General features: G+C 49.8%; 1 protein-coding gene across 7 annotated transcripts in view; it reads right to left on the reverse strand.

Annotated features, from left to right (window-relative positions):
- mcf2l2 (MCF.2 cell line derived transforming sequence-like 2) overlaps positions 1 to 27,820 on the reverse strand; it is a 650,277-nt gene that overhangs the window by 387,935 nt on the left and 234,522 nt on the right. The gene's annotated exons all lie outside the window — the stretch shown is intronic.

The raw sequence follows: 27,820 nt of genomic DNA on the forward strand, positions 1-27,820 counted from the left end.
TTGTAAACATGACAGGTCCCGACCCCAAGCCCCAGAAACAGTACGGCTTCCCCCAGCAAGCCGAGGGAGAGATAGCCAAGGCAATTCAAAGCTTATTGACGCAAGACGTGATTCGACCCGTTGCATCGACAAATAATGCCCCGATTTGGCCCGTAAGAAAACCCGATGGATCATGGAGATAGACCATCCACTACAGAGAATTGAACAAAGTAACTCCCCTAGCAGCCCCCACCATTGCCACAAGTCCCGAGACCATGTTGAGACAGGGACTCCAGTCGAAATTTTTTTCGGTATTAGACATCAGTAATGGCTTTTGGTCCATACCACTGGACAAGGCATGCCAGTATAAATTTGCATTCACCTTCCAGGGACAGCAGTACACGTGGACGTGCCTTCCACAAGGCTTCCACAACTCCCCCTCAATTATCCATAGACAATTGGCAAACGGCTTATCCAAATTTTCCCGCCCTGAATGCCTTGTTCAGTATGTGGATGACTTGCTCCTACAGACTGACACCAAGGAAGAGCACATCTCGCTTCTCTCTGAATTATTGGAACTCCTTACAATGATTGGATGCAAAATTAACCCCAAGAAAGCACAAATACTTCAGGAAAAGGTCACTTATTTAGGTATGGTCATCACGCATGGGAAACGTGAAATAGAACTCAAACACATTGATTCCATTGTCAAATTGCCCTTGCCCCAAAACGTTACAACCCTCCGGTCATTTTTAGGACTGGTTGGTTATTGTCGGAACCATATCGACGGATTCGCCACAAAGGCAGCCCCACTCTCCGATTTACTAAAGAAACAGACACCATGGAAATGGCTTCCACAGCACACGGATGCTGTGGATGCAGTGAAACACACCCTGAGCACAGCCCCCGCTTTGCAAGCCCCCGATCCCCACTCCCTGTACGTGATAGAGGTAGCGATCACAGATCGCACCCTTTTGGCCGTACTCCTGCAGGAAAGGCACGATCATCTGGGACCCGTGGCCTATGCCTCATGAGTCTTAGATCCGGTCAAACAAGGATTTTCAGCCTGCGAGAGGCACCTGTTAGCAGTTTTCTGGGCGGTACAGTACTTCTTGTACATAACCAGACTCAACCCAGTCACCATTTTGACCGAGCACACCCCGACACAGCTTTTATTGGACAGCAGACTAAAAGACGGCACAGTAAGCCAAATTCGAGCAGCGCGATGGACCCTACAAGGGAAGCGACATCACGATAAAACGAACCAAAACACACACGTTTCTGGCCGATAACTTGCATTATTCAGGGACCCCACATGAGTGCGAGATCATTGCCCCAAAACACACCACAGGCCCCTTTGTTCCAAAGTCGGTACCAAGAAAGACAGGTATCGGACCCCAGCCCACAGACAATGGCCTGAGAATTTATGTAGACGGATCCTCCACAGTACCTTGAGGAAAAATGGATAACAGGTTGTGGCATTTATGTAGAGGACGCGCAGGGACGTGTTTTAGAAGAGATAGCTTTCAAGTTGCCTGGACATTTAGGTTCGCAGGCAGCCGAGTTAGCGGCCATTGCTTACATTGTCCAGCACCCAGATTCATTCCCACTCCTGCAGACATATATTCGGACAGTTTATACGTCTGCAACAGCCTTACAGAATTCCTACTCCTGTGGGAATCGAGAGGATTTATTTCCGCGGATGGAAAAACCTCTGATGCACGATCAATTGCACGAAGACTAAAGTTGGGTACAACTGTGGCTTTATTACAGTCAGATGCGTGGCCTCCTGCTGCAGCTGGCAAAATGGCAGGGCACTGGAGGTCATGCCTATTTATACAGTTCTCCCTGGGCGGAGCCAGCCGGCAGGAGCTACCGGCGAACCTGTAGTGCAGGTCCGACCTTACATCTCCTATTACAGTCGATCACCACAACCTCTACCCTCAACCCTACTACTAAAACATATCTTCCAGACAGCTAAAGGCAGAGAATACGGCATCATCAAAGTACAAAGTCACCATCGCTCCTCCCCACCCAGTAATGCGAAAGCTGATGCCCTAGCGAAAGCAGGCTCACGACATGGCCACTTTTGGCAACCCCCCCGAGAGTGCCCCAGTACACGCGGTTCCGGTCTCACAGACCAACATCCATGATGCGACATCAATTCACACGAGACGGAGAGTTGAAGTGAACAGTGGTTTTAATCAGCTAGAACTGTGCCTGCCTGCGACTGCTCTGTACTGAGTGCCGCCTACAGGCTGCAGATCTATATACTTCTCCCGAGGGGGCGAAGCAGGAGCCAGAGCCCACAAGGGCACCAACATGATACAATGTAATGTAATGTAATACAATGGTCCATAGGTGGAGCTCACAAGGGCATTAGCATAGTACAATGTAATGTAATGTGTTGCCATAATACATTCACAACATTCACCCCCTGTTAAAAAATTGAAGTCCAGCGGGGGTGAAGTGGCTCACAGGTTGAGTCTGTTCGGCGCCTTGATCATTCGCTACGATCGCCTGAGCTCTGGTTTTGCTGCGGGCATGGCTGTTGAACTCGTCATTGTGGGCAATGGTGTTGAACTCGTCGCTGTGGGCATGGGTGTTGACACCGGGAGCGTGTCTTCTGGAGCTTCACCCCTGTAGGTAGGCGATGGGTGGAGGGTGTGGAGGAGGGGGGGGGGTGTAGGCCATGCAGGGGCGGGAACAATGTTCGGTGTAGGGTGGGGGGTAGATGATGGTCGTAGGGGAGCCTGCGGGTGCCAGGTCCCGGAGGGAGACTGTATCTTGTCGGCCGTCGTGGTGCGCCATGTAGGCATACTGGGGGTTGGCGTGAAGGAGCTGGACCCTCTCGACCAGGGGGTCAGACTTATGGCTCCTCACGTGTTTTTGGAGGAGTACAGGCCCCGGTGTCGTCAGCCAGGGTGGAAGCGAGACCCCGGAGGTAGATTTCCTGGGGAAACCAAATAGGCAGTCATGAGGGGTCTCGTTCGTGGCTGTGCAAAGGAGTGACCTAATAGAGTGGAGCGCGTCGGGGAGGACCTCCTGCCAGCGAGAAACTGGGAGACTCCTAGACCGTAGGGCCAGGAGGACGGCCTTCCATACCGTTGTGTTCTCCCTCTCTCCCTGTCCGTTTCCCCGAGGGTTGTAACTGGTAGTCCTGCTCGAGGCGATGCCCTTACCGAACAGCTACTGACGCAGTTCGTCGCTCATAAACGAGGAGCCCCGGTCACTGTGGACGTACGTGGGGAACTGAACAAGGTGAAGATACTATGCAGGGCCTTAATGACAGTGGCCGCGGTCATGTCGGGGCATGGGATGGCAAAGGGGTAGCGGGAGTACTCGTCAACGACGTTGAGAAAATACGCGTTGCGGTCGGTAGAGGGGAGGGGCCCTTTGAAGTGTATGTTGAGGCGCTCAAAGGGCCGGGATGCCTTTACCAGGTGGGCCTTGTCTGGTCGATAGAAGTGCGGCTTACACTCCGCGCAGATTTGGCAGTCCCTGGTCATGGCTCTGACCTCCTCGGTGGAGTAGGGCAGGTTGCGGGCCTTGATGTAGTGACGATGCCAGGTGACCCCCGGGTGGCAGAGGCCATTGTGGATGGCCCGGAGTCGGTCATCTTGCGCACTGGCGCATGTGCCACGGGACAGGGCATCTGGGGGCTGATTGAGCTTCCCAGGACGATATACGATATCGTAATTATAGGTGGAGATCCTCCACCTCAAGATTTTGTCATTCATGATCTTGCCCCGCTGTGTATTGTCGAACATGAAGGCTACTGACCATTGGTCGGTGACGAGGGTGAACCTCCTACCAGCCAGGTAGAGCCTCCAATGCTGCACAGCTTCCACAATGGCTTGAGCTTCTTTTTCGACTGAGGAATGTCGAATCTCGGAGGCGTTGAGGGTACGGAAGAAAAAGGCTATGGGCCTGCCTGCCTGATTAAGGGTAGCGGCGAGGGCGACATCTGATGCGTCGCTCTCCACCTGGAAGGGGATGGACTCGTCCACCGCACGCATCGCGGCTTTGGCAATATCTGCCTTGATGCGGCTGAAGGCCAGGCGGACCTCAGCCGTCATTGGGAAGATGGTGGCTTTGATCAGTGGGCGGGCTTTGTCCGCATAGCTGGGGACCCACTGGGCATAATACGAAAAGAACACATGGCATCTTTTCAGGGCCTTGGGGCAGTGGGGGAGGGGGAGTTGCAGGAGGGGGCGTATACGGTCAGGGTCGGGCCCTAAGACTCCGTTTTCCACGACATAGCCGAGGATGGCCAGTCAGGTTGTGCGGAAAACGCATTTCTCCTTGTTATAAGTGAGGTTGAGGGCTTGCCGGTTTGGAGAAACTTCTGAAGGTTGGCGTCGTGGTCCTGCTGATCATGGCTGCAGATGGTGACGTTGTCCAAGTACTGAAATGTGGCCCACAGCCCGTACTGGTCCACCATTTGGTCCATCGTTCTTTGGAAGACTGAGACCCCGTTGGTGACGCCAAAGGGGACCCGGAGGAAGTGGAAGAGGCGGCCGTCTGCCTCAAAGGCCGTGTAGTGGTGATCTGCCGGGCGGATTGGGAGCTGGTGGTACGCAGATTTCAGATCCACCGTGGAGAACACCCGGTAGTGTGCAATCTGATTCACCATGTCCACTATCCGGGGAAGGGGTTACGCATCGAGATGCGTGTACCGGTTTATGGTTTGGCTGTAGTCTGCAACCATCCGGTTCTTTTCCCCGGTCCTGACGACCACCACCTGGGCTTTCCAGGGGCTATTACTGGCCTCAATGATCCCCTCCCTCAAGAGCCGCTGGACCTCAGACTTGATAAAAGTCCTGTCCTGGATACTGTACCGCCTGCTCCTGGTGGCGACGGGTTTACAGTCAGCGGTGAGGTTCGCAAAGAGTGGGGGTGGGTCGACCTTTAGGGTCGCGAGGCAATATACGGTGAGAGGGGGTAGGGGCCCGCCGAACTTCAGGGTCAGACTCCTGAGGTTGCACTGGAAATCCAGTCTCAACAGGAGAGGAGCGCAGAGATCAGGGAGGACATATAGTTTAAAATTGGCGTACACGGCGCCTTGTATCGCGAGGTTCACGATACAGTATCCCCGGATCTTCCCAAGATGGCTGCCCCCGTCGGTCGCACGTGTTGGGTGGCGATGAAGATGGCGGCCAAGATGGCAGCCCCCATGAGTCGCACATGGGGGCTGTGTGGGAGATGGCGGCCAAGATGGCGGGCCCCGTGAGTCGCATGTGTTGGGTAAAGTCAAAGATGGCTGCCCCCACGGACAGCACGAGGCAGATGACGCATCCGGAGGGGGCGGTGCCGGCAGGCACGCAGCCACGCTGCGGGGTCTGCGGGCCTGTGAGTCTGAAAGTCGGACCTGTGATTTAGAGATTTTGGATCTGGCCAGGCAAACTTTGGCAAAGTGTCCTTTCTTGCCGCAGTCGCTACAGGTCGCGTTCCAAGCCGGACAACGCTGTCTGGGGTGCTGGTGCTGGCCGCAGGAATAGCAGGGCAGCCCCCCGGGTTGGGCAGACAGCCGCGCGGCACAGGCCTGGGGCACTCTCTGGTCGGGTGTCCTCGAGGGGGTCGCGTGGTCGGAGGGGAAAGCGTTGAGGCTCTGAAAACCTGCTTCTAAGGAGGTGGATAGTTTAACCGTCTCTTCTAGGTCGAGAGGCGCTGTCTGACGTAGTTGGACCGGACTCCAGCCACATAGGCGTCCTGGATGGCGAGTTCCATGTGCTGTGAGGCCATGACGTCCTGGTTGTTGCAGTTTCGCGCGAGTACTTTCAGGTCGCGTAGGTACTCCTCCAGCGATTCCCCGGGGCGTTGGCGGCGAGTGGTGAGGAGATTCCGCGTGAACACTTCGTTCACCGGCCTCATGTACTGCCTTTTCAGGATCGCGACCGCTTCTGCATACATGGTCGCTTCCTCGATCTACACGGAGATTCTATAGCTCACCCGGGCGTGGAGGAGGCTCCGTTTCTGTTCCTCGGTGACGGAGGGCGAGGAGGATATGGCGAGGTAGGCCTCAAAATAGCGGAGCCAATGCGAAAAAATCCCTTTGGCTTCAGTGGCCTGTGGGTCGAGTTCCAGTCGATCAGGTTTGAGGGCTGCTTCCATCACGATGTTGTAGCTGATTAAATTGATGCGACCATCAATTCACACGAGACGGAGAGTTGAAGTGAACAGTGGTTTTAATCAGCTAGAAATGTGCCTGCCTGCGACTGCTCTGCACTGAGAGCCGCCTGCAGGCAGCAGATCTATATACCTACCCTTTGGGGGCGGAGCAAGGGGCGGAGCCCACAAGGGCACCAACATGATACAATGTAATGTAAAGTAATACAATGGTCCATAGGTGGAGCCCACAAGGGCATCAGCGTAGTACAATGTAATGTAATACAGTGGTGAATGGTTGCCGTAATACATTCACCACAATCCAAGACCTTGCCCAGGCACAAAAAGAAGACGAAGCATTAAAGGACATTTTAAAAGGAAACTTCCCAGCTCCCTATGAAACGTTCAGAAATTCTTTAACGGTCCATGAGGGAATCGTTTTAAAAGATGGAGTTTATGTAGTCCCCACCCAGGACAGGAACGAGATAATCTGTAAGTTCCATGACGGACATGGACATCAAGGGATTGAATCCACCCTTGCCCACCTCAGACCCCCCTGCTGGTGGCCCGAGTTGAAAACCGAAGTGTCCCACTACGTCGAAAATTGTTTAATTTGTGCTCAAAACAACCCCGATAAGTATGCGAGAAAAGCCCAGCTTCGACACACCCGCCCTGTAAATGGCCCGTAGACAAACCTTCAATTAGATTATATTGGTCCCCTTCTCCCCTCCAGTAATGGTTACAAGTATGTGTTAGTGGTGATAGACACATTTACGAAATGGGTCGAAGCGTTCCCATTGAGAACAAACACAGCCAAGGAAATGAAATGAAAATGAAAATCGCTTATTGTCACAAGTAGGCTTCAAATGAAGTTACTGTGAAAAGCCCCTAGTCGCCACATTCCGGCGCCTGTTCGGGGAGGCTGGTGCGGGAATTGAACCGTGCTGCTGGCCTGTCTTGGTCTGCTTTCAAAGTCAGCGATTTAGCCCTGTGCTAAACCAGCCCTGTGCTAAAGGCCACCGCAAAGTCTTAACAGAACAGATTTTTACAAGATGGGACTCCCCCGTAGTATTGAATCAGACCAAGGTTCCCACCTTACGGGAAGGGTCATGAAAAATGTTATGACAATATTTGGAATTAAACAAAAGTTCCACATTGTCTATAACCCGCAGTCCATGGGCATTGTGGAGCGCATGAATCGTACGCTAAAAGCCACCCTTAGGAAAATGGTGCAGTAGCACAACACAACATGGGACACGGTGCTCCCATTCGCACTGATGTTTATCAGGAACACAGTGTCGAGCTCTACAGGATATACCCCCCATACCCTCATGACTGGAAGATCCATGAAGGGTACCGAATACTTATTCAGACTTGATTTGGCCAGCCCCACAGTCACCGCCCTGACCCATGAGAAAGCAGTCCAGCACATGGTAGAAAATATTAAAGCAGCACAGCTCGCTGCAACTGTTCGACTAGGCGCTAAACGAAAGCAGAGTAAGGCCTGCTTTGACAAAACAGTACACCCAACAGAGTATACAGTCGGACAGCAGGTAATGATAACCTTGTACAACCCTAGTTCGTTCCTCTCCCCTAAATTTGCAGGACCCTATTCAATCTCGGACAAGGCAAGCCCCTCGGTTTATAAAAGCACGTTTCCAAACGGAAAATCAGGATGATTCCATGTAAATCAGCTTAAGGTTTGTGGAATGCAGTGCAGCCACTCGCACCATCTCTCATTGGCGATGGCAGACAATGAGGACCCGCCCACTGACAACCCAAGTTCCCCCTCCACCAGCAGCAGCAGCACGTCCACAGACGAGACCTTGACCACGCCCCCAGAATCAAATTTCACCCTGACGCTTGATTTGGTTGCTAGCGACAGCGACAGTGACAGCACCACAGAAGCTCCTGAGAGACCCGAACAAAGATCCCTCGAACCAGGCCCCAGTCACTACAGGCCCAGAGACCCCGATCACGATACACTCAGCCCCTTTGAAACAATTTATCTGCCCAATCCGGAACCTGACCCGCCACCCGACAATAGCGACATCCCCCTGACAATCTCCCTACGGACCATGAAGCACTGGCACCGTGACAATTCCTGCCGCTTGACGAGAAATGACGAAATGGACCCCACATCGGCACACACCGCGTTAGCACGCAAACTCCATGACAGAGTTTGGCACCCGGGAGATGGTGACAGCTACGAGTCTGACTCCCACCATGTTAACCCCTTTGCAAATCTTTTTGAAATAGAATCTTGAGGTGTCCAGTTGATGAGAGTCAGGAACCGATGGAGATTTACCGTGTCCTGTACCCTGATGGAACCTGCCCATTTTTCTTTCTTTACTTTGTTATTTTTTTAAAATGTTGAATGTTTGTTTATTTGTGCGACTACTCATGTCGATCTTACTGAATTTCTTGATACAGTTTCTTCTTTCGGTCTCACACCAAATTTCTTGATATAGTCATAATTACTCTTCTGATGCCACATGGCAGTTAGTGAAACAAGTTTTTCTGGAGCCCATATAATTACAAATTCGTACCGCTCTTGGAAGGTCACTCAGACGGTGGAGTAACGGCACTGATCCCCGCCCTGCCTGGGGACCCCCTGTACATTTGGTCAACCAAACTCGGGTAGTGGAGCAACGGCACTGATCACCGCCCTACCTGGGGATCCCACCCATTTTTGCCCTGCCGAGGATCATACGCTCCACCCCATTCGACTACTTGGTTTCAAAACTCTTTTCCTTTTTTTTTTCCGAGTCCTGTGGTTTAAAGAATGCTCTTTGCCACTACTTTTGCCCTTCCCGGCAACCCTTCGGCTGCTATTCCCCCACACACTATTTACATGTAAGAAACACTTAGTTGGAAAAACAAGTTTGCAGAGGACGGAGAAATTGTCCGCCCACTCAGCTCATCGACCACAGGCTGCGAGAGTGCTCCCGCTGTGACACAGAACTTTTTGGGATGTCTTGTCTCCGCAAATGGTTGTTTAAAAAAAAAAAAATGAGGGAGTCACATATGGTGACGATTATAATGGGAGAATTGACGTTAAAGAGACACAGACAGAAATACGAGATGTTAAACAACACGATGATAACAGACACTATGCTTGTCCCATTACAGAGATACGAAGACACTCAACGGTGACGGAAAACCAAAACACGATGAAGACGACCCTGATGATCAGCATCATGATTGTCGCTGGAACAGTCCAGTTGCGCGCGTTACCCACTTCTACCCCCCTCACCACACAGGCCCCGAACACGACCACCCAACACAACACCCCCAGCCCGGACACTACACTCCACATAGACCCAGCCACCAATACCCCCACATGGTGTGAGAACCTCATCAAGTGGTATTCACTGTCCTGCACAGTGGAAGCCTTACTAGTGATAGCCATATTGTACAGTGTCATTCAGACAATTAGATTGCGGAAATGGAGACAGAGAGCATCCCGCCCTCCAGTATATACATTCAGAGCCCTTTTCCTCAGACTCCAGCAGACCACACACTTATTCTGAACCTTTTCTTTAATAAATTCCGCGGTTGTTGTTTTGTGAATAAAGTTTATTTTTCTGTGTATGTAAGTGTCAGTGATAAGAAGAAATGCGATGCTGCTATCGGATTTTTGTATTGTAACATAAGTTTTGGATTGTAAATAGCAGCATGAGTGTAGTCTAGTTAGAGACCGTTAGAGGTTCCCCTTTTACTGGATGTTAAATGGCCCCCTAGAGATTCTTAGACATCTGTTGTTTAGGGAAATTAGGTAAATGTTTTTGAACCCATAGGACAGAGTAGAGTAGAACCTGTTCTTGGTTAAGGCTACCCGGCACCCCAAGAGAACAAAGAAGACCCAGTATGGTGATCCTTCACGCTTCGCGTTGAGGATCAAGAGGATGGAGTGTAGCCATCTGGGATGGCCACTTCCAACTAGGTACAGAGCAACTTGCAAAGCCTCGCGGGTAAAATGGACAAGTCAAGAATCAAGCAGGCTCAGAGCCTGAAATGCATATTTGTCAGCTAAGTCCAAACAGCATTGAAACTCCGTTCCATTAGTATGCGAATCAGGCTGATTAGCAGGTGATGGCCCATCTCCCCCGACACAAAGGACTGGTACTCGAGCAACCGGGAGAGTCCCACACATTGCGGCACCACTCCCTGTCCAAGGGAAACGCAAACAACAAGGTCAATGACCGCTTGGGACACGCCCTGCCATCCAAATCCCCGCCCACTTAATGGTTAAGATTCAAACGGAGTGATCAGGGATCACCCAATTAGTAAGGCCCAAATCGAATGACTGCCCAAAAGAGCACGAAAGCCCCCCGAGTATAAAGGAAGAGTTCGCCATATGTTCACTCTCTTTTGACCTTGGTACCCCGGTCACGGCCATTGCCAACTGCAGCGACACCAGAAGCAAGTTCGAGTTCAATGCCCACTACCAGGCGGATGAGCCCAGCTGAGCAGCAGTTACCACTTCGAACCCAGGAGATCCAGAATTGAACAGCGGCCACTGTCTCCTGACCTAAACCGAGTGCCCGAAGTTAAGTACAGGTTGTCTTAGTAATAGGTGCAGCTGACTAGTAGTGTATGTTGCTTGACTGATTGTATGTAAATAAAGTACCCTTGACCTTGAACTAACTAACTGGTGTTTGGCTCTTTGGTCAATAGACGGTTGAAACTTGTTGTGGTATCATTCGATACCTGGCGCCTCTAAGCATTCGGACATAGACAATTTAGAAAGAAGGCAAATTCACTGATTGCCCTAATTGGAACAGAGCCACAGAAAAGACCAAGTAGTAGAGATAAATCGACAACAGCATCAAGGAGCCCTATCTAAACTGGAGTCACTGGGAATCAGGGGGAAAATTCTCTGCTGGTTGGAGTCATATCTGGCACAAAGGAAGATGGCTGTGGTGTTGGAGGTCAATCATCTCAACTCCAGGACATCACTGCAGGTGTTCCTCAGGGTAGTTCCTAGGTTCAACCATCGTCAGCTGCTTCATCAAAGACCTTCCTGTTATCATGAGTGTGGTATTATCATAACTGTCAGTACTGCAAGGGTTAATGAAGTGTTGAGAGTAGCGACTAGAGGGAGCTACAGTTACAACTACATTAGGCAGGGATGCTAAGCCTTGTGGGAAAGTATGCGCAGGAATTAGCTAGTGAGATTCAGAAGTACAGATAGTGTAAGTGAGTATAGATCATAGTTTAAACCAATAGTGAGATTAGCTGTAGACGAGTGTAGTTTAGATGTTATTAATCAACTGTGTATTCTTTAGGAGCACGTGTCGAATCCAATTTAGTAGTGTTAATAAATTTATAGCTTTGTTTAAGTTCAAGCCATTTTGTGGTCTTTGTGAACACTACGCCAACAATGCTAAAACAAGCAACACAAAGAACACCACAATGAGGTCAGAAGTGGGGATGTTCATAAATGACTACACAATGTACAGCACCATTCACGATTCCACAGACACTAAAACAGTCTATGAACAAATCAGCAAGATCTGCACAATGTCCAGGCTTGGGCTGGCAAGTGGCAGGTAACGTTCACGTGCACAAGTGCCAAGCAATTACCATCTCCTACAACAGAGGATCTAGCCACTGCCCCTTGATTTTTAATGGCATTACAATTGCTGAATCCCCCACAATCAACATGCTGGAGTTACCATTGATTAGAAACTGAACTGGACTAACCATATATATACTGTGACTACCAGGGCAGGTCAAAGGCTAGGAAGTTGGCAGCGAGTAACTCACCTCCTGACCCCCGAGGTCTGTCCATCATCTACAAGGCACAAGTTCGGAGAGTGACGGAATACTTCCCACTTGCCTGGATACTTTCTGATTTGACAGTGAATCCAACATTCCAACTGGCGTTCCCTGGTTCCGACTCCCTTTTAATTTTTATTAGATATTATTTGAGAAGGCCCATGATGTAACTGATGCCACTGAGCATTTTGTCTACCGCAAACTTAATGGTTATTCGTTCACATTTATCAGCAGGAATAGTTTCACCCACAGTGACTGCGAAAGTTTGGATTAGATGCAGAGTTCTAGGCAACACATCAGTTCTATCAGCAATAGGCCATCAGTCACACGTCAAGAAGGGGAAAGTTATTATTTTTGAAGCAATTCACATTGCAGACTGCAGATTCCTGATTCTTTTTCCCCATTACTAACAACATGAGGGTCTTAAAAATTGCTCGCTCTGGGGGTATTTCCAAATTCATGAACAATCCCATGAACATCCCAAGAGATGCCGAGTTACTGTGAAATAACATGACATTCAAAACTTCAAGAAAAAGTTGCAACATTTACTAATGTTGCTTTTAAAGGCTCTCCATACACTTACTAAAGCGCATAAGAGCCAAAATAATAACAATCTTTATTAATGTCACAAGTAGGCTTACATTAACACTGCAATGAAGTTACTGTGAAAATCCCCTAGTCGCCACATTCCGGCATAAGAACATAAGAACTAGGAGCAGGAGTAGGCCATCTGACCCCTTGAGCCTGCTCCGCCATTCAATGAGATCATGGCTGATCTTTTGTGGACTCAGCTCCACTTTCTGGCCCAAACACCATAACCCTTAATCCCTTTATTCTTCAAAAAACTATCTATCTTTATCTCAAAAACATTTAATGAAGGAGCCTCAACTGCTTCACTGGGCATAGATTTCCACAGATTCACAACCCTTTGGGTGAAGAAGTTCCTCCTAAGCTCAGTCCTAAATCTACTTCCCCTTATTTTGAGGCTATGCCTCCTAGTTCTGCTTTCACCCGCCAGTGGAAACAACCTGCCCGCATCTATCCTATCTATTCCCTTCATAATTTTATATGTTTCTATAAGATCCCCCCGCATCCTTCTAAATTCCAACGAGTACAGTCCAAGTCTACTCAACCTCTCCTCGTAATCCAACCCCTTCAGCTCTGGGATTAACCTAGTGAATCTCCTCTGCACACCCTCCAGCGCCAGTACGTCCTTTCTCAGGTAAGGAGACCAAAACTGAACACAATACTCTAGGTGTGGCCTCACTAACACCTTATACGATTGCAGCATAACCTCCCTAGTCTTAAACTCCATCCCTCTAGCAATGAAGGACAAAATTCCATTTGCCTTCTTAATCACTTGTTGCACCTGTAAACCAACTTTTTGCGACTCATACACTAGCACACCCAGGTCTCTCTGCACAGCAGCATGTTTTAATATTTTATCATTTAAATAATAGTCCCTTTTGCTATTAATCCTACCAAAATGGATAACCTCAGATTTGTCAACATTGTATTCCATCTGCCAGACCCATTCACTTAACCTATCCAAATTCCTCTGCAGACTTCCGGTATCCTCTGCGCTTTTCGCTTTACCACACATCTTAATGTCGTCCGCAAACTTGGACACATTGCACTTGGTCCCCAACTCCAAATCATCTATGTAAATTGTGAACACTGAACCCTGAGGGACACCACTAGCTACTGATTGCCAACCAGAGAAACACCCACTAATCCCCACTCTTTGCTTTCTATTAATTAACCAATCCTCTATCCATGCTACTACTTTACCCTTAATGCCATGCATCTTTATCTTATGCAGTAACCTTTTGTGTGGCACCTTATCAAAAGCTTTCTGGAAATCCAGATATACCACATCCATTGACTCCCCATTATCTACCGCACTGGTAATGCCCTCAAAAAATTCCACTAAATTAGTCAGGCACGACCTGCCCTTTATGAACCCATGCTGTGTCTGCCCAATGGGACAATTTCCATTCAGATGCCTCGCTATCTTTTCCTTGATGACAGATTCCAGCATCTTCCCTATTACCGAAGTTAAGCTAACTGGCCTATAATTACCCGCTTTCTGCCTACCTCCTTTTTTAAACAGTGGTGTCACGTTTGCTAATTTCCAATCTGCCAGGACCACCCGAGAGTCTAGTGAATTTTGGTAAATTATCACTAGTACATTTGCAATTTCCCTAGCCATCTCTTTTAGCACTTTGGGATGCATTCCATCAGGGCCTGGAGACTTGTTTACCTTTAGCCTCATTAGCTTGCCCATCACTACTTCCTTAGTGATAACAATCATCTCAAGGTCCTCAGCTGTCATAGCCTCATTTCCATCAGTCACTGGCATGTTATTTGTGTCTTCCACTGTGAAGACCGATCCAAAAAAACTGTTCAGTTCCTCAGCCATTTCCTCATCTCCCATTATTAAATCTCCCCTCTCATCCTCAAAAGGACCAATATTTACCTTAGCCACTCTTTTTTGTTTTATATATTTGTAGAAACTTTTACTGTGTTTTTATATTCTGAGCAAGTTTACTCTCATAATCTATCTTACTCTTCTTTATAGCTATTTTAGTAGCATTCTGTTGCCCCCTAAAGATTTCCCAGTCCTCTAGTCTCCCACTAATCTTTGCCACTTTGTATGCTTTTTCCTTCAATTTGATACTCTCCCTTATTTCCTTAGATATCCACGATCGATTTTCACTCTTTCTACCGTCCTTCCTTTTTGTTGGTATAAACCTTTGCTGAGCACTGTGAAACATCGCTTGGAAGGTTCTCCACTGTCCTCATCTGTTTCACCATAAAGTCTTTGCTCCCAGTCTACCGTAGCTAGCTCTTCTCTCATCCATTGTAATCTCCTTTGTTTAAGCACAAAACACTAGTGTTTGATTTTACCTTCTCACCCTCCATCTGTTTTTTAAATTCCACCACATTATGATCGCTCCTTCCGAGAGGATCCCTAACTATGAGATCATGAATCAATCCTGTCTCATTACACAGGATCAGATCTAGGACCACTTGTTCCCTTGTAGGTTCCATTGCATACTGTTCTAGGAAACTATCGCGGATACATTCTATAAACTCCTCCTCAAGGCTGCCTTGACCGACCTGGTTAAACCAATCGACATGTAGATTAAAATCCCCCATGATAACTGCTGTACCATTTCTACATGTATCAGTTATTTCTTTGTTTATTGCTTGCCCCACCATAATGTTGCTATTTGGTGGCCTATAGACTACTCCTATCAGTGACTTTTTCACCTTACTATTCCTGATTTCCACCCAAATAGATTTAACCTTATCCGCCATAGCACCGATGTCATCCCTTACTATTGCCCGGATGTCATCCTTAAATAACAGAGCTACACCACCTCCCTTACCATCCACTCTGTCCTTCCGAATAATTTGATATCCTTGGATATTTAACTCCCAGTCGTGACCGTCCTTTAACCATGTTTCAGTAATGGCCATTAAATCATAGCCATTCACGATGATTTGCGCCATCAATTCATTTACCTTATTCTGAATACTATGAGCATTCAGGTAAAGTATACTTATGTTGGCTTTTATACCTCTGTTTTGAATCTTAACACCTTGATCAGTAACCTCTCCTAAGTTATTTTTCCTCTTAACGTTTCTCCTAATTTTCCTTGTCGTTGAACCCATATCTTCATGTAACAACCTGCCGCGTCGCTTTCCATTTATGTTTTTACTTCCCATTTTATTCCTTTTAGTATTACTGGGCCTATTCACTGAGCTCCCTTCAGTCACTGGACCTTGTACTGTCGCCATTTTTGATTTTTGACTATGGCTTCTCTGATGCGACCATCAATTCACTCGAAGACACGTGGAAAAGTAAACCGTGGTTTTAATCAGCTTAGAACTGTGCCTGCCTGCGACCGGTACAATACTGAAGGCGGCCCTGCAGGTCAGCTGCTTTTATACTTCTCTAAAGGGGGTGGAGCCATGGGCGGAGCCCGTACATGCCCCAACATCTCCGTCTGTGGGTGAAGCCACACAATGGCCCATAGGTGGAGCTCACAGGGTTAATAACATAACATAACATAATACAGAGCACTGGTGAATTATCAGTAATTATACATTCACCACATTCACACCCTGTTTAAAAAATGAAGTCCGGCGGGGGTGATGGGCTCATAGATTCAGTCGGAGTCGGTCCGGTGCCCGGATCGTACGTTGCGACCGCCGAAGCACTGGTGCTGCAGCCGCTTCGGGTGGCTGTGGAAGTGGGTCCGGAGCGGGCACAGGCGTGGACTCCAGGAGCGGCTCTTCCGGAGCTTCATTCCTGTGGACCGAAACACGGCTGGGAGGGAGCGCGGGAACCATATAGGGGTGGGGGCGCTGAACATGGGAGGTTGGACAGGACATAGTGTGGGGGTTGCAGTAGTGGTAGTGGTGATGGAGTCTGCGGGCGCCAGGTCCTGGAGGGAGACATTATCTTGCCGGCCATTGGGGTGCTCGATATATGCATTGTGTGGGTTGGAGTGCAGGAGCTGGACCCTCTCTACCAGGGGGTCGGTCTTATGGCTCCGAACGTGTTTTAGGAGGACTGGACCTGGTGTCATCAGCCAGGGCGGAAGCGAGGCCCCTGAGGTAGCTCCCCTAGGGAAAACAAACAAACGGTAATGAGGGGTCTGGTTTGTGGCCGTGCAAAGGAGGGACCTAATAGCGTTGGAGCGCATCGGGGAGAACCTCCTGCCAGTGAGAAACTGGGATATTCCTGGACCGCAGGGTCAGTAGGACAGTCTTCCAGATCGTCGCGTTCTCCCTCTCCACCTGCCCGTTTCCCCTTGGGTTATAACTGATAGTCCTGCTCGAGGCGATGCCCTTACTGAGCAGGTACTGACGCAGTTCGTCACTCATGAACGATGAGCCCCTGTCGCTGAGGACATAACTGGGAAACCAAACAGGGTGAAGACACTATGCAGGGCTTTAATGACAGTGGGGGTGGTCATATCGGGGCAGGGGATGGAAAACGGGAAGTGGGAGAACTCTTCTATGATGTTAAGGAAGTACGTGTTGCGGTTATTGGAGGGGAGGGGCCCTTTGAAATCAATACTGAGGCGTTCAAAGGGCCGGGATGCCTTTACCAGGTGGGCCTTATCCAGTCAATAGAAGTGCGGTTTACACTCCGCACAGATTTGGCAGTCTCTGGTTATAGCTCTGACCTTCCCGGTGGAGTAGCCTTGACGAGGGCAACACGGTAGCATTGTGGATAGCACAATTGCTTCACAGCTCCAGGGTCCCAGGTTCGATTCCGGCTTGGGTCACTGTCTGTGCGGAGTCTGCACATCCTCCCCGTGTGTGCGTGGATTTCCTCCGGGTGCTCCGGTTTCCTCCCACAGTCCAAAGATGTGCAGGTTAGGTGGATTGGCCATGATAAATTGCCCTTAGTGTTGGGTGGGGTTACTGGGTTATGGGGATAGGGTCGAGGTGTTAACCTTGGGTAGGGTGCTCTTTCCAAGAGCTGGTGCAGACTCGATGGACCGAATGGCCTCCTTCTGCACTGTAAATTCTATGATAATCTAAAGATAATGTGATGGGCGAGCCGGGTGACCCCCGGATGGCAGAGTTCATCGTGGATAGCCCGTAGTCGGTCATCTTGCGCGCTGGCGCATATGCCGCGTGAGAGGGCATCTGGGGGCTCGTTGAGCTTGCCATGACGATATACTAAATCGTAGTTATAGGTGGAGAGTTCGATCCTCCACCTCAGGATCTTACCATTCTTGATCTTGCCCCGCTGCGTATTGTCAAACATGGAGGCAACCGATCGTTGGTCGGTGACGAGGGTAAACCTCCTACCAGCGAGGTAGTGCCTCCAGTGCCGCACGGCTTCCACAATGGCTTGGGCTTCTTTTTCGACCAAGGAGTGTCGAATTTCAGAGGTGGTGAGGGTGTGTGAAAAGAACGCTACGGTCTGCCTGCTTGGTTGAGGGTGGCGGCGAGAGCGACCTCTGAGGCGTCGCTCTCCACCTGGAAGGGGACGGACTTGTCCACCGCGCGCATCGCGGCTTTGGCGATGTCTGCCTTGATTGAGTTGAAGGCCGGGTGGGCCTCGGCTGCCAGTGAAAAGAGGGTGGCCTTAAATAGTGGACGGGCTTTGTCCACATACTGGGGGACTCACTGGGCGTAATAGGAGAAAAATCCAAGGCACCTCTTCAGGGCCTTGGGAAAGTGAGGGAGAGGGAGTTGTAGGAAGGGGCGCATATGGTCAGGGTCAGGCCCTAGGACCCCGTTCTCCATGATGTAGCTGAGGATGGCTACCCTGGTTGTGCAGAAAACGCATTTCTCCTTGTAGGTGAGGTTGAGTTTTTGGTCGGTTTGGAGAAATCGGTGGAGGTTGGCGTCGTGGTCCTGCTGATCATGGCCGCAGATGGTGACATTGTCCAAATACGGAAACGTGGCCCGCAGCCCGTGCTGGTCCACCATTCGGTCCATTGCTCGTTGGAACACCGAAACCCCGTTCGTGCCGCCAAAGGGGACCCAGAGGAAATGGAAAAGGTGGCCGTCTGCCTCAAATGCCGTGTAGGGGCGATCCTCCGGGCGGATTGGGAGTTGGTGGTATGCAGACTTCAGATCCACCGTGGAGAACACGCGGTAGTGCGCGATCTGATTTACCATGCCTGCAATCCGGGGAAAGGGGTACGCATTGTGGTAGTATGTATTAGGGGTCATGTGGGACTGGAAGCCCTAATGTCATTGGCTGACAGATCCCGGGTCCTGGTTGGCCGTTGACCTCTAGCTCCACCCTGAAGGCGGAGTATAAGAAGCCGTTGTCCTCCCCCGAAGGCCAGTCTACTATCGAGCTGCGGGGGAACAGACACGCTTAATAAAGCCTCATCGACTTCACTCTATTCGTCTCACGGAGTCTTTGTGCGCTACAATTTATTAAGCTACACGCATCGAGTTGCGTAAACCGTTTAATGGTCTGGCTGTAATCAACCACCATCCGGAACTTTTCCCCGGTCTTGACGACCACCACCTGAGCTCTCCAGGGACTATTGCTGGCCTCCCGCAAGAGACGCTGGATCTCGGCCCTAATGAACGTCCTGTCCTAGGGTCGCGAGGTTGCAAATGGTGAGCGGGGGCAGGGGCCCCCCGAACTTAAGAGTTAGGCTCCTGAGGTTGCACTGGAAGTCAAGTCCCAAAAGGAGAGGAGCGCAGAGGTTTGGGAGCACATATAGTTGAAAATTAGCGTACTCAGAGCCCTGTATCGCTAGGGTTGCAGTAGTGCACCCTTGGATTTGCACCGAGTGCGACCCAGAGGTGAAGGAGATGGTTTGTTGCATTGGGAATATTGGTAGCGAGCAGCGTCTTACCATGTCCGGGTGAATAAAGCTCTCTGTGCTCCCGGAGTCGAAGAGGCAAGGTGTCTCGTACCCGTTAACCCGGACGGCCATCATGGAGCTCCGGAGGTGCTTAGGTCGCGACTGGTCCAGGGTGACCGCGCTGAGTTGTGGGTAGCCGGCGGCGTGATCGGAGGTGCTGTGGTGGCGCCGCGATGGCTGTCCGTGTCGAGCGACGTAGCAGATGGCGGCCAAGATGGCGGCCCCCATGGATCGCATGTGGCCGGCTGCGTGGGGGAGGATGGCCAAGATGGCGGCCCCCATGAGTCGCACGTGTTGTGTGGAGGCGGAGTCGGCAGACACGCTGCCAGCTTGCGGGGTCTGCGGGCCTGTGAGTCTGTGGATCGGGTCTGTGAGTTCGAGTTCTTAGACCTGGCCAGGCAGACTTTGGCGAAGTGTCCTTTTCGCCCGCAGCTGCTGCAGGTCGTGTTGCGGGGCGGGCAGTGCAGTCGGGGGTGTTGGGACTGACCGTAAAAATAGCAGGGTAGCCCCCCATGATGAGCGGGCGGCCGCGCGGCACAGGCCTGGGTAGTCTCTGGTCGGAGGCCCACGAGGGGGTCGCGTGGTCGGCCGGGAACACAGTAAGGCTCTGAAAAGCGACCTCCAGAGAGGTAGCCAGTTTTACCGTGTCGTCCAGGTCCTGGGCCCCTTTTTCGAGCAGGCGCTGTCTCACATAGTTCGATCGGCCCCCCGCCACGTAAACGTCTCGGACGGCGAGCTCCATGTGCTGAGTGGCCGTAACGGCCTGGTAGTTACAATTTCATGCGAGGGCTTTGAGGTCGCGTAGGTAATCATCTAGTGACTCCCCGGGGCGCTGGCGGTGAGTGGTGAAGACGTGTCACGCGTAGACCTCGTTCACAGGCCGCACGTAGAGGCGTTCGAGTAGCGCAAGGGCCTCTGTATAGGAAGCGGCTTCGTCAAGCTGGTCAGAAATGCGATGGCTCACCCGTGCGTGGAGGAGGCTCAGCTTCTGGTTATCAATGGCGGATGGCGTAGACGACGCGGCGAGATAGGCCTTGAAGCATCAAAGCCAATGTGAAAAAATTTCTTTCGCCTCCACGGCCTGTGGATCGAGTTCCAGTCTGTCAGGTTTGAGGGCTGATTCCATAGTAGTATATTAAGCTGATTAAATTGATGCGACCATCAATGCACTCGAAGACACGTGGAAAAGTAAACCGTGGTTTTAATCAGCTTAGAACTGTGCCTGCCTGCGACTGCCTGCCTGCCTGAAGGCGGTCCTGCAGGTCAGCTGCTCTTATACTTCCTCTAAAGGGGGTGGAGCTATGGGCGGAGCCCGTGCATGCCCCAATATCTCCCCCTGTGGGTGAAGCCACACAATGACCCATAGGTGGAGCCCACAGGGTTAATAACATAACATAATACAGTGCACTGGTGAATTATCAGTAATTATACATTCACCACATTCTCTGCCTTACACTTTCCCCCTTACTGCCTTTTGTTTCTGCCCTTGTTTTACTACCTTCTGACTTCCTGCATCGTTTCCCATCCCCCTGTCACATTAGTTTAAACATATTAGTCGCCACATTCCGGCATAATCCACGCATGATGATTGAAATATTGTCTGTACATTTTGACAAGAATAAACTGTTTGACAAGAATAAAAAGCGGTTCTGAAGCAAAGGGATCACACAAGTTTATGAATTGGGACTAATTAATCAAAATACAAAAATTCATTTCATTTATTATTATTTATTTTGTGTTAAGTAGTCTCAATTTGTACTTCAAAACGTCTTCCAGAATTAATAGAGACTTTCAACAAGTTGCTGTCAATATTCATTCCACTATTCCATCCACCCCCAAGCCATTTTTCTCATGGCCCCTCGATCCCATGCTATTCCATCCTTCCAATGCCATCTATCTGATGCCATTTCCTCCTTCCCACTTCACCCATGCCACCCAATCTCACAAATTCAAAGCATCTCTGAGATGTAGGCCGGGTCAGCGGGAGGATGCAAATGAGTCATTTGAACCCGTTTGCATCCTATTAATGGCCTGGACACTGGATTCTCCACAGCTGTAAGCGGCTGGTAGGTGAAAAAGCAGTGATTTTCCACTGTTTCTGTCTGGACGGCTCTTTAGCTTCCAGGCATGGGTGACTGATGTTGGGGGGGACGGGGGGGGGGGGGGTCTGCTGATATGGGGGCAGACTCTGATGGGAGAGTCTTTAATTTGGGGAGAGTCTCTGATATAGGGAGAGTCTTTGATATGGGAGGGTCTCTATGGGGAGGGGGGGGCGGGTCCCTGATATGGGGGTCTCTGATTTGTGGAGAGTCTCTGGTATGTGAGGATCTCTGATATGGGGAGAGTCTCTGATATGGGAGGGTCTCTGATATGGGGAGAATCTCTGATATGGGGAGAGTCTTTGATATGGGAAGAGTCTCTGATATGGGGGGGGGGGGCGTCCGTGATATGGGGGTCTCTGATATGGAGAGAGTCTCTGATATGGGGAGAATCTCTGATATGGGGAGAGTCTTTGATATGGGGAGAGTCTCTGATATGGGGGGGGGGGGTCCGTGATATGGGGGTCTCTGATATGGGGAGAGTCTCTGATATGGGAGGGTCTCTGATATGGGAGAGTTTCTGATTTGCGAGGGTCTTTGATATGGGAGGGTCTTTGATATGGAGGGTACTCTGATATGGGAGGGTCTCTGATATGGGAGGGTCTTTGATATGGAGGGTCCTCTGATATGGGAGGGTCTTTGATATGGGAGGGTCTCTGATATGGGAGTGTCTTTGATATGGGAGGGTCTTTGATATGGAGGGTCCTCTGATATGGGAGGGTCTTTGATATGGGAGGGTCTTCTGATATTGGGGGGGGGGGTCGGGTCACCCTCATGTGTACATGCTGTGGGGAGAGAGGGGGTTGGCCCTGCAATTCACCTGATTTGGGGAGGGCACTATGCCCCTACTTAGCAACAGGGGGGACAAGGATGTTTGTTGTGAGGGAAGGGATGCCACCGCCCAACCTCGGTATCAGGCCACCCGCTCAAAATGCTGCCGCAGTGATTAGCACTGCTGTCTCACGGCGCCGAGACCCCAGTTTCGATCCCGGCTCTGGGTCACTGTCTGTGTGGAGTTTGCACATTCTCTATTCCACCTCATAATGCACACCACGTTAATGCCACGTATAACTAAGCAATTTGAGATGAGAATTGCATTTTAGCCCGAGGTGTTTATCTATTTTGTGTGTGGGGTTATTTTTCATGTATTATTTGTTACTTTGTTTAGAAAGTTTCAGTTCCCTGCATAATTACGCTCTCTGCACCAAGCCACAGAACAAAATCGACTCCCCCTCCAAGCCTCTATTGATGCACGAGCTACCTAATATCCCACAGTTGAGTTGCCTCAGAGCATCACTCACAGCTGGCCAGTCACTGCTAATGCAGCTGACCACATAGCCAGTTCAGGCCTCTTGTTGCTGCCCGATCCGGGCAGACACAATGCTCAAACCCGATCCAATTACTGAAACAAACTGAAATCAGCCCCTATATATCTGATTAAAGTACAGTATTGCTAAATTATAGTCAATACCTGCTTCGTGGAAAATTATCTCGGTGTGGGATTAAGTTCTGACAGATGTGAAGTTTGACATTTGCTTTTGCTTACTTTTGTCTCTGATTGAAAATAGGTCCTCAATAATCCCGACTGAATTATATTTGTTTTAATATGTTCTCTATTGTCTTTGGACAACTCACAGAAGCTGGAGATATAAGTTTAAAAAGAATAAAAGGAATGTCAGCTGCCAGCACTCCCAGAGTGATCCAGACTCTTCACAATTGCAGTTTTCGTTATTCTTCCATGGGATGTTAAAAAAACCCTCTGTGTCTGAATTTCTGAATGGCCTGACCTCTCTCTCTAGGTCACCTCCCTGATTGATACCCATCCCTCAAATGCTCCATTTTTCTCACTGACCTCATGTGTACATTATCTCCGTTTCACTTCAAAACAAGCTGCCTCGGTCTCACAGAATCATATCTTACAAATAACATCCCAGACCCCACTATTACCATCCCTGGGTGTGTCCTGTTCCACCGGCAAGACAGACTCGGCAGAGGTGGTGGCACAGTGGTAGACAGTCGGAAGGAAGTTGCCTTGAAGGTCCTCAACATCGACTCTGGACCCCATAAACTTTCACGGCTTCAGTTCAGTCATGGACAAGGAAATGTCTTGCTGATTACCACATACGGTGAATCAATACTCCTCCATGTTGAACACCACTTGGAGGAAGCACTGAGGGTGGCAAGGGTGCAGAATGTACTCTGGTAGGTGACTTGTCCATCACCAAAAGTGGCTGAGTAGCACCACTACTGACTGAGCTGGCTGATTGGATCTGCGACACGTGGTGAGGGAACCAACAAGAGGGAAAAACACACTAGACCTCATCCACACCAACTTGCCTGCCGCAGATGCATCTGTCCATGACAGTATTGGCAGGAGTGACCACCGCACAGGCCTTGTGGTGACAAAGTCCCATCTTCACATTGAGAATACCCTCCAACGTGTTGTGTGGCACTATCATCAGAACAGATCTAGCAACTCAGAACTTGGTGTCCTCATGGCACGGTATATCCTCCAGTCTACCATTACCACCCAGCCAGGGGATCAACCCTGGTTCAATGAAGAGTGCAGGAGGGCATGCCAGGAGCAATACCAGGTATACCTAAAAATGAGATGTCAACCTGGTGAAGCTACAACACAGGACTATGCATGCCAAACATAAGCAGCAAATGATTGACAGAACTAAGCGATCTCACAACCAGTGGACCAGATCTAAGTTCTGCAATCCTGCCAAATGCAGCCATAAATGGTGGTGGACAATTAAACAATTCACTGGAGGACGAGGTTCCACAAATATCCCCATCTTCAATGACGGAGGAGTGCAGCACATCAATACGAAAGGTAAGGCTGAGGCATTCGCAACAATCTTCAGTCAGAAGTGCCGAGTGAGTGGATGATCCATCTCAGTCTACTCCAGAGGTCCCAGCATCACAGATGCCAGTCTTCAGCCAATATGATTCACTCCACGTGATATCAAGAAATGTCTGAAGTTAATACCTCCTCCTCGTGTGCCAGGCTCAGTCTGATACAATTTAAGGTGGTTCACAGAGCGCATTTGACGAGGGCGAGGCTGAGTAGGTTCTTTGGGGTAGAGGATAGATGTGAAAGATGTTCAGGGAGCCCGGCGAACCATGCCCATATGTTTTGGTCATGCCCGGCATTGGAGGGGTTCTGGAGAGGAGTGGCGGGAGTAATATCCCAGGTGGTGAAAGTCCGGGTCAAGCCAAGCTGGGGGCTAGCAATATTTGGAGTAGTGGATGAGCCGGGAGTGCAGGAGGCGAAAGAGGCCGGAATTCTGGCCTTTGCGTCCCTAGTAGCCCGGCGAAGGGTCTTGCTATTGTGGAAGGAGGCGAAACCCCGTAGCCTGGAGGCCTGGATTAACGACATGGCCGGGTTCATAAAATTGGAGAGAATCAAGTTTGCTTTGAGAGGGTCTGCACAGGGGTTTTACAGGCGGTGGCAACCGTTCCTAGAATATCTCGCGGAGCGTTAGAAGAAGGTCGATCAGCAGCAGCAGCAACCCTGGGGTGGGGGGGGGGGGGGGGGGGGGGGGGGGGAACGAGAGACTGTTTGAGGGGATGGACGAGCGGGAGATAGCATGGAGGGTGGGGGGAAACGGTACGTGCGGCCAAGAGCCAGTGTATAAAGCTATGTAAATATACCATGTATATATCTTGCCATGTATATATCTTGCTCAGGGAGAATTTGCGTTATTTTGTTACGGGGGGGGGGGGGGGGGGGTTATTGTTTGTAAGGGGAAAAAATTGTGTTGTTAAAAAACCTTAATAAAAATATTAAAAAAAAAAAAAGAAATGGCTGAAGGCGCTAGATACTGCAAAGAATATGAGCCCTGACAATATTCTGGTAATAGCTGCGCCCTTAGCCAAGCTGTTTCAACATAGCTACAACACTGGCATCTACCCGACAATGTGGAAAATTGCCCAGGTCTACTCTCTATCTTCAACAGAATGATGGGAGGGGTCATCAACAGTACTATCAAGCTGCACTTACTTAGCTATAGCCTGCCCACTGATGCTCAGTTTGGACTCCGTCACTCAGCTCCTGACCTCATTACAGCCTTGATTCAAATATGGACAAAAGAGCTGAATGGCAGAAGTGAGGTCAGAGTGACTGCCCTTCACATCATGGCAGTAAGTGGCACTTGGCACCATGGGGAAACAAGTAATCCTTGCAAAATCTTGTGCTCAGTCCACTTGCTTTCCCCTGATTATAGAGAATTAAATGTATTAACCTCTCTTGTAATGTATTCAGCTCTCTTCAGGCTCAGTAGTTTATAGAACAGTGGATGAAAACTGAGCGATGTTGAATCCCCTGCTCCACCATTGAAGGAGCCCCCAATGCATTTCAATTCAATACCACGATCGCCTTCAAATTTATTGGCAATGCTGTCCTCGTCCTGCTTTGAGGCTGCGGTAGTGGCTGCAACAGATGACAGATTTCAGTGAAAACATCCCAGTGAAGCAAAGGCACCTGTTTCCAGTTGAGGTTCAGGTAGTAGAATTTCTCTGTGAATAACCTGGTTGGATGCAGCCTCCTGCTCCTTCTCCCCTTCCTCCTACACTCTCTTCCAGCAGCTGTCCTGGTCTCTATTGCCTCTGCTTTTCTCCCAAGTGTGATGTGTGTGAGGGCAGCAAAGTGGCGCAGTGGGTTAGCCCTGCTGCCTCACGCCGCCGAGGTGCCAGGTTCGATCCCGGCTCTGGGTCACTGTCTGTGTGGAGTTTGCACATTCTCCCCGTGTTTGCGTTGGTTTCCGCCAAAAAACCAAGATGTGCAAGGTAGGTGGATTGAACATGCTAAATTGCCCCTTAATTGGCCAAAATGAATTGGGTACTCTAAATTTTTTTTTTTTAAGTGTGATGCGTAAGACTGCATCCATGTCTGGCAGCAGCTAATCTGTGCAGAAGCCACAAAGCCAGGGCAAAGTCTTCAGCACATGTTACATCATTCTCTTTAGACTTTAGCAACTTTAAACAACTCTAGAAATCATCAAACACATCAGCAGGTGCAACGTGGCGATAGTGGTGTAAAAAGTTGCCATAGCCCCAGATGACCATAGGCTGTTTTCTCCTTTGAGAGGGAGAGCTGACTGGTGGTCATTTAACCTCAGGCAAGGGGCACGGTTAAGAAGACAGGGCCTTCATGAATAACCTGAGCCGGTACAGGAATTGAACCCGTGCTGTTGGCCTTGCTCTGCATCACAAACTAGCTGTCCAGCCAACTGAGCGAAACCGGCTCCCAGTGTAATGACAATGCCACTGGACTCGTGATCCAGAGGCCCAAGCCCAGGCTAATGCTGTGGGTACTTGGGCTCAAATTCAGTTAATAAATGGTGATCATGATACTATCATCAATTGTTGTAAAAATCCATTTGGTTCTCTATTATCCTTTAGGGGAGAAATCTGCCATTTCTACTTGGTATGACCTACATGTGACTCCAGACCCACAGCAACGTGGTTGAATCTTAACTGCCCTCTGAAATGGCCGAGCAAGCTACACAGAGCAAGGGGCAATTAGGGATGGGCAACAGATATTGGCCTTGCCAGTGACACATGCATCCCATGAAAGGATAAATTTCAAGAATAAATCTTTTAACATTACAATTTATTCCAAAACATTTCTCTGTTTTGTCCGCCACACTGCAACTCCTGCTCTGAAACCAGAATCTCTGAACAATTGAACAATCTGTTTTTACTGCTACCATTACTGCAGCTCCTGGATCAACCCTGGTGGGCGGGATTTTCCCCATGCGCGTGTTTTGCGTGGTGGAGAGGCCTGACATCGGCTGGCAGTGGGATTATCTGGCCCCGCCCCTGTCAACGGGGTTACCTGTTGTTCACACTCACCGCTGCCGGGGAACCGATGGCGGGAGATCGCCTTCAGTGAGACGGGTAGATCCCACCAGCAGGAATGGCTGGAAAATAACCAGGAGTATGTCTATTTTAGGAGTACATCTAGAGTTTTCAATTGTCTATTAGATAATGGGCTGGAGTCTCCGGTTCCTCAACCCCGTGTTTCATGGTGGCGTGCTGGGGACAGGATTCTCACTTCCTGCCGCTTGTCAATGAGATTTCCCATTGAAGCCACCCCATGCCGCCCGGGAACCCTCAGGTGGGGATGTGCTGACAGCGGGAAAAGAGGATCCCAACGGCTAGAGAATTCCGGCCGATATGTTCACCCAAGACCTCATCTGTCCTCTCTCAGCTGGATGTAAAAGGTGCACCATCTCAAATAAGAGTGGGGGAGTTCTCCCTGGTGTCCTGGAAAATATTTACCCCTCCAGATAAGTAAGAAACAAATTATCTAGTCATAATAATAATAATAATCACCAATTGTCTTGAGTAGGCTTCAATGAAGTTACTGTGAAAAGCCCCTAGTCGCCACATTCCGGCATCTGTTCGGGGAGGCCGGTACGGGAATTGAACCCGTGCTGCTGGCATTGTTCTGCTTTGCAAGCCAGCTATTTAGCC

This window comes from Scyliorhinus torazame, chromosome 14 (assembly GCF_047496885.1).
Source record: "Scyliorhinus torazame isolate Kashiwa2021f chromosome 14, sScyTor2.1, whole genome shotgun sequence".
NCBI lineage: Eukaryota > Metazoa > Chordata > Chondrichthyes > Carcharhiniformes > Scyliorhinidae > Scyliorhinus > Scyliorhinus torazame.